Raw genomic sequence first — 10,694 nt, forward strand, 5'->3', positions numbered from 1 at the left:
GCCATCGTCAGGTAAGTCAAACAAAAAATGGACAGGGCACTCAGAGGAGGGCAGTGCCTAGAGAATCACAGAGAAAAAGAATTGAAGCCTTGATTCAGTTGTGCCCAAGTTTCACACTGTCACTGGCCTCTTCAGTTAGTGACAAAATAACAGATCTTTATTTTTTAAGGAAGCCGGTTGAGCTGGGTTCTCTGTTGCTTCAACCAGAAGCATCCTGACTGATATGCCACTCTAAGCCAATATCCTGCTACTCGAATGTGGTCCTTGTTAGAAATGCAGCATCTCAGGCTCCTCTCCAGATCTGCTGAATCAGAAGCTGCCTGAGTGTCTTGTATGAACATTAACATTTTAGAAGCAGCGGCTTAGATAACTGGTCTCTCAAGCACTGGGCGAGGTGATAGGGACACAGTGATAAGCAAAAACCAGACATGGTTGCTTGGCTCCTCAGACTTGGTTAGGTGCCCTGTTTTACACTTGGCAACACCCATCTTCATGGATTCATTCAGTCTTTCACTCACTCAACAAATATGTATTTACTACTACATTTATAAATGCAACAAAATTAGCAAAAATATTAAAAAGTGAGAAAGGAAGAGAGAGGGGGCAGTGTTTGCCCTTAAGAAGCTCACTGTCTATTTGAGAAAACAGACATTACTTAATCACGAACAAATGCTAAGGTGCCAATGACAGAGATGCTACCCTGGAGGGGTACACAGGGCAGTGGGGGGGATGGGGGGCGGAGTGCATCTGATCAGGGTGGTCAGGCAAGCCTGCCCTGCCCAGATCTGAAGGGTGGGACAGGTAAAGAGGAACGCTCCCAAGGCAGAAGAAGTAAAGGACAACACACAAGCCCTTCCACTCAGGAGGAAGCAGGTGAACTCAACAAATGCGAGACGACAGGGAGCCCAGATGCAGAGAGCTGAGCTGGGAGTGGGGAGGTTCTTGGTGAGTTGGGGTGCTGGGGGGTGGCCAAGGGCCAGGCTTTAGAACACTCTAAAATCCATGTCAGGGAGTTTTCCCCTTTAATCCTCAAACTATCAGAAAGCTACTGATGCATTTTATTTTATTTTATTTTATTTTATTTTATTTTATTTTATTTTATTTTAAATGTGGCTTTATTGTGGTAAGAACACAACATCAGATCTACCCTCCTAACAAATGTTTAAGTGTACACTACATCCTGTTGACTCCAGGGTGAGAGTGATCCCTAGGGCTTACTCATTGTGACTGAAACTTTATGCTTGTTGATTAGAAACTCCCCATTTCCCCTTCCCCCCAACCCTGGCAACTACCATTCCACTCTTTGATTCTACGAATTTGATTAATTTAGATACCTCAAATAAGCAGAATCAGGTAGTATGTGTCTTTCTGTAACTGGCTTATTTCACTTAGCCTAATGTCCTCAAGATTCATCCTTGTTGCTGCATATTGCAGAATTTTTCTTTTTTAAGGCCAAAGAGTATTCCATTGTTGTGTATATTCCACATTCTCCTTATTCATCTGTCAAAGGCATTTAGGTTGTTTCCACAAATTGGCTATTGCAAATAATGCTGCAGTGAACATGGGAGTGCTAGTATCTCCCGAAATCCTAACTGAAATTCGTTTGATTAAATATCTAGAAGTGGCTTGTTGGATCATATGGTAGTTCTATTTGTAATTTTTTGAGGAACCTCCGTAACGTTTTCCATAGTAGTTTCACTATTTTGCATCTCTACCAACAGTATGCAAAAGTTCCAATTTCTCCACATCCTCACTAACACTTGATGTCTTTTTTCATAATAGCCATCTTCACAGGTGTGAAGTGCTATCTCATTGTGGTTTTGATTTGCATTTTCCTGATAATTGGTAATGTTGAGCATTTTTCCATATACCTGTTGGCCATTTTTATGTCTTTGGAGAAATGTTTACTCAAATCTTTAGCCGATTTAATCAGGTTATTTGTTTTTCTTGCTATTGAGTTGTAGGAGTTCTTTATATATTTTGCAGATCAACCTCTTATAAGATATATAGTTTACAAGTATTTTCTCCCTTTCTATAGGATACATTTCCACTTTGTTGATTGTTTCATTTGCTGTGCAGAAAGTCACTGATGCATTTTAAATATAGTGCTTTCCTGCATGACACACCTCATAGACCCAGAACTGTGCACAACCTGAGCCCTTCCCCCAACACCTTTGCTCTTGCCTTTCCCCTCTTTGCCCAGTCCAGCAGAGCAGACCAGCATAGCGTAGCATGTTCACGCCATGCTTCTTATTTGTAGCTGACAGGCAAAATGGTGCAATGGACCAGGCTGACCTGTACTGAACCAGTTTCTACAGCTTTGCTATAAGTGCCACTGCAGGTGACATCATCAGCACTTCACTCTCAGCACTGTGGGCCACACACCCACAAGGGTGTGAATGGGGCCCAAGGAAGGTCCTAATAAATATTAGGTGGACAAATGGCCTAGCCCAGGTTCCTTAAACACAGTAAGCCTCAGTTTCCTCGTCTGTAAAATATGATAATGATAGCACTGCTCCCTAAGGTTGTGTTAGAGAGGTGACTGTGTGAGTACACAGCAGAGCACTAGGCACATGCCCCATTTCCTTTACCCCATAAACACATTCATGCACGTACTCATGTGTGCATACATGCATACACATACACACACACAAAAGGGATCCCAAAGGAAAGACAGTATGAGTAGGTGGGTTCCCAACACAAGCTACTGCAGTCTAAAACAGAGAGTCTATTAAATATTATCCAATGACTCCTAAATAACCCAGGTGGTTTGTGAGTGAATGGAGAGAAAGAGATGTCCTCATTTATACTATCTCATCGTTTCTGATACAGCCTCAAATTCACCCTGTTGATAGCTGCTCTTGTAGGTGCCATATCACATATTTTTTTAAAGGTCATACTTTTGGGGCACTGGATGGCTCAGTTGGTTAGAATGTGAGCTCTGAACAACAGGGTTGCCGGTTCAATTCCCACATGGGTACACCAAAACAAGCTGCCACTGAGCACAGCGACTCGACTTGGAGCTGAGCTGTGCCCTCCACAACTAGATTGTAGGGCAACTACTTGTAGCTGATGGGCCCTGGAGAAACACACTGTCCCCCAATATTCCCCAATAAAATGTATGTTTTTAAAAAGTTATACTTTTGTTGTTCTAGCAGCTTAAAAAATGCCCTTTAATAAATTCACCCTTGTACCTCAAGTTCCTCTGGCTGGAGACTTGGAGATAAGCCTTTGTTGTAGCCTGAACTTTGATCCCCTGTGCCTTTGTATTGATCTGTGAATAAGGAAGTTACAAACCTTGAAAAGCCTCATGTAGGGTCATAGACTAGACACAGTTGTGGCTGTTTATCACTTTCCCTAACTCTTCTCTTCCCCAGCGATGAAGCTCTGATATGTGCTAGCCTGTGACCGTGGATAAACTACAAAGTGATTGAACTCAATTTGACTCTTCTTGCTTAAACTCTTGAGTATGCCATCGGTTTGTGGTCAAGATTCTGACCCATAGTTTGCCTATGTTAGTTTTCTCTTCCCCCCACCCATATTATACAAATAATACATATCATTGTAGAAAAAAATGAAAATACAAAAAAGAAAAATCACACCTAACCATGTGTGATGATTACTTACATTTTGGGATATACCCTCCCGTATTTTATCTTTGCATGTAAATACAAAGAGAGAGACAGAGACAGAGAAAGAGAGATTGTTTTTAAAACAAAAGTAGAATGATTACTAGGTTTTGAAATGGAAAATTCTCAAAAGTAAAAAACGTGTAAAAAGTCTACCTTTCCTGTTAAAGAAGGTAATAGGAAGCTAATGTTTTCAGATTCAACTTTGATCATATAAAAATTAGCTTTATGTTTGTAGAACATTGCTATTAGGATTATTATAACTTCACCTTCACAACACTTAAAAAATAATTATTTTCACAGTTCTCTCATAAAGAAGTGACTTAACTTTCAAATTTCACTCAGGCCAGGAAAAATAACTGTGGGAATTATTTTTTGACTGACTAGTTTTCAGTGAATTTCTTTTACTCTCATAGTAGAGAAGAAAAGAGAATTGAAATGTGATGAAACATTTTCTAATTTCTATTTCCATCTGGAGGTGTTATATTTAGCTCTAAATGAGAACAGAACATTTTCCCTAGGAATTTCACTTTGAAAGAATAAAAAACTTGCCAAGTTTTTCTAGTCAAGATGGCGGAGTAGGAAACACTGTGTTTGCCTCCTCTCACAACCACATCAAAATTACAACGAAACTACAGAACAGCCATCATTGAGAATCACCTGAAGTCTAGCTGAACAAAAGTTCTACAATTAAAGACATGTAGAAGAAGCCACCTTGAGACTGGTAGGAGAGTGGATATGCAGAATATCCTAGTCCCACACCTACATGTGGTGGTTAAAAATCGGTAGGGATATTTTGGCTGTGGAAGTCCCTCCTGAGGAGTGACAGCACCCAGCCCCACACCGGGCTCCCCAGACCAGCGTTCCAGGGCTGAGAATAGAAGTCCCGAGAACTTCTTGTTGTGAAAACCAGTGACGACTGTGGCTGAGTGAGATGGAGGGCTGCTGAGGTCCAAGTATTCCTTTTAAAGGGCTCATGCACAGACTTACTCACTGATGGAATCACTCACTCTGAGCTCCAGTGCTGGGGCAGCAGCTCAAAAGGCACCTGAGACATACAAGGAGGAAATGAATTGTCTGGCTTCCAGACAAGAGCTGGAGGAGCAACTTTCTCCAAGACAGAAGTGCCGACAGAAGACATTGTTCTTTTGTTTAGCCTTCCCTCTCTCAATGTGCAGACTTAGGCGGGTGCCGTATCTGAGTCTCCATAACTTGGCTAACACACTTCTCCTGCCCTGATGATTCCCTGAGACTCCACCCAAATTGCGGACCCACCCAGGCTGCTTTTAGTGCCTTTGTCATACAACCAGCCTGTTAAGGCTCATGCTGTGGACATTCATAAAATCTCTCAAAAATTCACAAAACCCAATCAGTATTTGGCTTCAGTGTGCTCTGTACCTCTTACTATGCAGCCCCAAGCCAAGCACAAGCAGCAGCCAACCTCAGTTTGCAGCTAACCCTCTCCCAGGCACCTCCAAGCCGAGTGCATGTGGCGTCTATCTAAGAATTGCTTTGTGGTTCATTTCAGCTGGCCCCTGGCAGGGCACAGGTTGCAGCTGAAGTTGGCCATTGGCGGGGCCCCTCCTAGGAATCTCTGGGACTGGCCTGCCTGGTGGCCAGCTTTGGACTGAGCTGGAGCACCACGAGGCTGCCTCTGTAGACCACACACCCAAAGGGCAGAGTGGGCAGGCACCAGAGCCTCGCTGAAGTGAATTCTGCTCCATATGGTCAGACCCTGCACAACAGCTCTTCCACTGTAGTTAGTCAGAGTCAGTCTTCACAACAAATCAGCCTGAGGATCAATCCCTCTCACTGATGTGCAAAGAACAACCAAGGTTAAACTACAACAGAAAGACACACACAACCTACACATAGGACACACCTGCAGCACTTAGTTCAGGTGAACAGGGAGACTGTGCCACTGGGTTTCACAGGACACCTACTATAGAAGGCCACTCTACTAAGACTGGGAGACATAGCAACTTTACCTAATGCATCGAAACAAACACAGGGAGGCAGCCACAATGGGCAGACAAAGGAACATGTCCCAAATAAAAGAACAGAACAAAGCTCCAGAAAAAGAACTAAACAAAATGAGGACACCAATCTATCAGATGCAGAGTTCAAAACACTGGTTGTAAGGATGCTCAATGATCTCAGGAAGAACTTCAACAGAGAGATAGGAAATATAAAAAACAAAACAGAAACAAATTCCCAGATACAGAGAACATTTTGATGGTTGCCAGCTGGGAGAAGAATTGGAGGTGTGGATAAAAAGGGGAAGAGATTAAGAAGTACAGATTGTGTGTTACAAAATAGTCATGGGGATGTAAAGTGTAGCATAAATAGCCAATCATATTGTAATAACTATGTATGGTGTCTAATGGGTACTAGATTTATCAGGTGAAATACTCATAAGTGATACAAATGTCTAATCAGTATGCTGTACACCTGAAAATAATATATTGTATGTCAACTGTAATTGAAAAATAAAAAACTTATTTAAAAACTTGCCAAGTGATGATGTGTATTTTTAAAAACACAAAAGTTATGTATTGCACACTGAATGGAATGCTGATTCAGCAATGCCTGTTAACAAGGCAAAAGGATTTGGGATTCTGTATCCTGCCAAGAATTGTCTTATAACTGGACCCCCAAGCATGGCTGAAACCACTCACAGATGTTCTCACCATTAGTAGTTCCACAAATGAAGTAAATATGAAGGCCACTTCAGAACCTGATATGGACTGAATGCAGATTTTGTATAGTGAAGTTTTTACCCTCAGTGTGATGGTATTGGGGGGGTGGATTCGGGGAGTTAATTTTTTCGTAGGGTGGAGCACTGAGCAAAAGGGACCTCAGAGAACTCTCTCATTCTGTCACGTGGGAACACAGTGAGAATTTGGCAGTCTGCAACCTGGAAGAGGATCCTCACTGGAGCCTGACTATGTGGCACTCTGATGTCAGCCTCCAGAACTGGGAGAAAGAAATATTTGTCATTTAAGCCACCCAGTCTATGGTGATTCGTTACAGCAGCCCCAGGTGACTGAGACAGTGTCCTTTAAAATGAGTATGACCACATTTATAAATCCAAGTTATTCAGAGGGACCTAAGATAAAGTGTTTATCCACCGAAAAGAACTGGGAAATACTTACTCATGCAAACCCTATGGAGCATTCAGACTCCCACTAATTATGTCTGTGATCTGATGGCTTTACTTTCTCCTTTCAGATATTCATTGCTCCTTTCTCATGGTTTCTAATGCTGTTTAGGGAACACATGGCAAATATAGATTTTTTTTCCCCCTTGCTAATAGACGGTCTCCAGTCCATTAGTTCAGTTTCCTAAACCATTGATTTTACAGTAATTCCTAAGAGATCCCTTCCGTACTGCACCATCTATCTCCCTGACTCATCCACCACAGGCCTCGTGGCTGCAGAAAGTCTTGGCCTGGGTGTCAACCCTACTTCTGGGGTTGGGCCTTGCCCAGTCGCAAAGAGAGTTGTTAGGCCAGCCAGACATCTGACTTTTTCACCTTATACAGTCTTTGTAAATATTGTCTGGAGTCGTGTTCCATATTTTCCCTCATCCCAGCACTTGATGAATGTCAGAGCTCTTGCAGGTATGCTAAGGGACACTGAAGCAGAGAGCAATGATTGCAATGCTGTGTGTTTTCCAGTTTAACCATGCCTGGTGTCCATGAGCGTGTGCACAAAAATTACTACATCCTCTTGGCCTCAGTTCAGCCTCCTTTCCTTCCAGGCCTGTGCACTCAGAAAGCCACATTCTCCATACATCCCAGTAGACAGCCACGGGCATGTGTTGACATCATGGTATGCTTCTTCTCGTTTACCAGCATCAAATTATATTCTCCACACACCACATTCAGTCATTCCTCAGCTTAGCATTCCTAAGATACTAGGTATTCTCAGTGGAAGTAGAATAAATTTTACACATGAAGCAAAATCTGAGGCCCATCTGGGAAGTACCTGGGAACAGCAAGGTACCATGTCCTGCTCACTGAGAAGCGTGGGTCCACAGCCTGAGGGCACCCGGGCGGCTTCAGTGGCTTCATGCCAAAGAACAGGCCCAAACGTGTATTGGTTAGAAATGTGAACACTTGGGTGACTTCTTCAAGGACAGTATGTTAGAAATCATACTTAGACCCAGGCTAAAGACAGCCAAGTGCTAGAGACACTGGCTTTGTTTTATTGTTTTGGTTCCTCAACCATACCTGGCGGGGGGTTGGGGTAGGGGTGGAGGGGCTTTGCTCAAACTCTTCTCTCTTTGGATACTCTGCCCCTAGATTTTGATAAAGCTGGTTCCTTTCTATCATCCAAGACTCAGCTTGAACATGACCTTCTCTGAGAGCCCGTTCCCAGCCACCTGTCCAAAGCAGCTCACCCAGCCCCAGTTGTTCTGGCAGGTTACCCTATTTCATGTACTTGCAGGTACTTGGCATCTGAACTCAGCATATTTATGTTCTTATTGTCAGGGTGGGTTTGGGGGTGGGTGACATGCAGTCTCTCAGGGATTTGTTACTTAGAAGGGGTCTCCATGTGATTTAATGCTCTGCAATTGCCATCTTAAAATTCTGCATAATAATGTTCTTCCAAGGAGACCTGCATTTTCATTGCACATGAGTTATGTACCACTCCTGCTTACTGTTTGTTGTCTCTTTGCTATTAGAGTATATGCCCCAGGAGAGCATGGATTTTATCTCTGGTCTACGTTTGTGTTGTCAGCACTTAGACACCACAGGGAATATTGTAGGTGCCCAATAAACATTTGGTAAGTTAAACCTAGGACTACCATATGACCCAGCAATTTCACGCCTAGGTATATTCCCCCCAAAGTGAAAACAGAATACAACACATGAGGAGGGGTGGCGAGGGTGGCGGCCCACACTGGGGAGGCCTGTGGGCAGGTGGATCAGCGGGCAGGGACGGCTCCTCGGCCCCTCACAATTTGTTTGCTTCCCTCCCCACTTCGCAGGGTGCTGGCTGGCAACGTGATGGACTTAGCCTGGCTCCTGCTAGACAAAGAAGGCCCCTTCTCCCTCACCGCTTCCAGGACTTCTCGTTCCTCCCAGGACACCAGAAGCTGAGTGCCCAGAGCCGGAGAAGACTCGGTTATGGCTGGGACTGAGAATCTGACTGTAGCCCGGAGCAGCGGGTCAGCCTTGTGGCAGACATGGCTGTGGAGCTGCTCCTGAAGGCAGCCCCCAGCCCTATTCACCGACTCCAGAAGGAATATGGAGCCCACGCATCCAGGGAGGTAGGCGCCTCCTCGTGTGTTGTGATACCAGCTCTGGTGCATATTATCGGCTCTGGCACTGAAAGCCACACTTCCACAGCATGTGTCCTCCTCTGTCTTCTTCCTGATCTCCACGATGGCAGCCTGTAAGTACCTCTATGTGAAGGGGGAAGGAAGGTCTTCAAGGATGAATGGGGAGCCCCAGGGGTGTGGCCGTGCCTACTCTCAAAGCCCTGGAGAGTGACTTCCTGAGTGTCACGGATGGGCATCTCTACACTGACCCTCGGGAGATCTTTAAGTTGCTGAGCTGGCTAGAGAGCTGTGTGGCTGAGCAGCAGGGATGGCGATGGGGCCAGTACACCTACGCAGACCTGTGTGTGCTGCTGGGGCAGCCAGCTCGGCAGCTGGCCCTGGGCTCCCTCTGCCAGTGGCTGGCAGAGCTGCCCTGCCTGTGGGCTATGGCATATGTGAGCAGTGTGGCCCTGGCTGTGGCATCAATGGCTGAAATGCACCAGTCCTTAGGGCTCTTCTGCATCCCCCTACCTGGCCCCCTGGACCTAGCACTGGCCTCCAGGTGCCTCATGGAACCCTGAATACCTTCTCCCATGCCACAATGCCTGCCATCTCCTGCTAATGTCTCCAGCTGTCTGGATGGTGATGCAGGGCTGCCTTCGCTCTGGCACAGTCTTCTGGCCTCACTGACTTCCCCACCATTGCCTCCCCCAGATCCTCCTGCCCCTCCCACTCTTCTCCATAACTGTCCCCTCTGTAAGAAGCTCCTGAAAGACTCCCCAACCTGCCATGCCTGCCATCACCCCAACCACACTGTCCCCACTGTGCCCCCAGCCCTGGTACCCCTGCCATGGCTTGGCTCTACCCTGGCCCTGCAGCCCGATGCCCCCTCTGCTCTCACAGCCACAGCAATGTTCTCTTCTCAGCATCATGGAGCTGGCCCGCCTCAAGCTTTTATTTTCCCAGGCTAGGCAGGGCTCTGAAGAATGTGCTAAGAGGACATGGAAGTCCCTGAGAACTTGGAGGTGCAATGCATGATTTAGATCCTCTCTACCTCTCCAGGTCCTGGGAGGTCCCTGTTCTTCTTGCTGAGGGAGCTAAGATGTCATGCGGCAGGAGGACTGAAGGTCCTTGCTCTCCTAGACCTCAGTGTCTGGCTGCTTGGCCAGGGCAGTGACGGTGCCAAGGGAAGCTCAACCCAGTGAACGGGGTTTGTCACAGATGGACTGAGAAGCCCCTGTCACTTCACCTCCTCTGGGCTCCTCTATACTTTTGCTTTGGGCTTCCCTGGGATGGAAGGGTGAAGGTAGAAGACGGAGAAGTGGGGAGAGGGAGGGAGGAAATGTTGACCAGGGTCTGTGTGGTGTCCCTGAAGCAGGAGAGCCAGGGATGGATATGACCACAGTAGGAGCTGCCAAGGTAGGGGGCTGAGGTGGGAAGCCCTCTCCACACCCATCCCTTGGTTGTAGTCTAGAGGAGCCAGGAGCTGCTAGGGCCCTCAACCTCGCCCTTTTGCCTTCCAACGTTCTCTTAGTACCCGGCTCCTAGGCTTTCCTCTCTTCTGGTTCCTTTCCTGGGTATTCTCTTCACAAGCCTGTCTGGACACCACAAGCCTGTCTGGACACCACTAAAAGAAAGAGGAAGGGAGGGAGGGAAAGAGGGAAGAAAGGAAGGAGGGGAAAGAAGGAAGGAAGAAAACAGAAAACAACAAATATTTGTATACAAATGTTATAGCAACCTTATTCACAATAACTGAAAGATGGAAACAAACCAAATGTCCCATCAACTTGACAAATG

At 45.8% G+C, this 10,694-nt stretch overlaps 1 pseudogene across 1 annotated transcript; it reads left to right on the plus strand.

Moving 5' to 3' along the window:
- The first annotated feature begins 8,643 nt into the window (after positions 1-8,643).
- On the plus strand, positions 8,644-9,868 carry LOC308507053 (protein CNPPD1-like; annotated as a pseudogene). The gene has a single exon. The product of its transcript is annotated as a protein CNPPD1-like (transcript).
- The last annotated feature ends 826 nt before the right edge of the window (positions 9,869-10,694 follow it).

Source organism: Rhinolophus hipposideros, assembly GCF_964194185.1.
Source record: "Rhinolophus hipposideros genome assembly, chromosome: 14".
In the NCBI taxonomy this organism is placed as follows: domain Eukaryota; kingdom Metazoa; phylum Chordata; class Mammalia; order Chiroptera; family Rhinolophidae; genus Rhinolophus; species Rhinolophus hipposideros.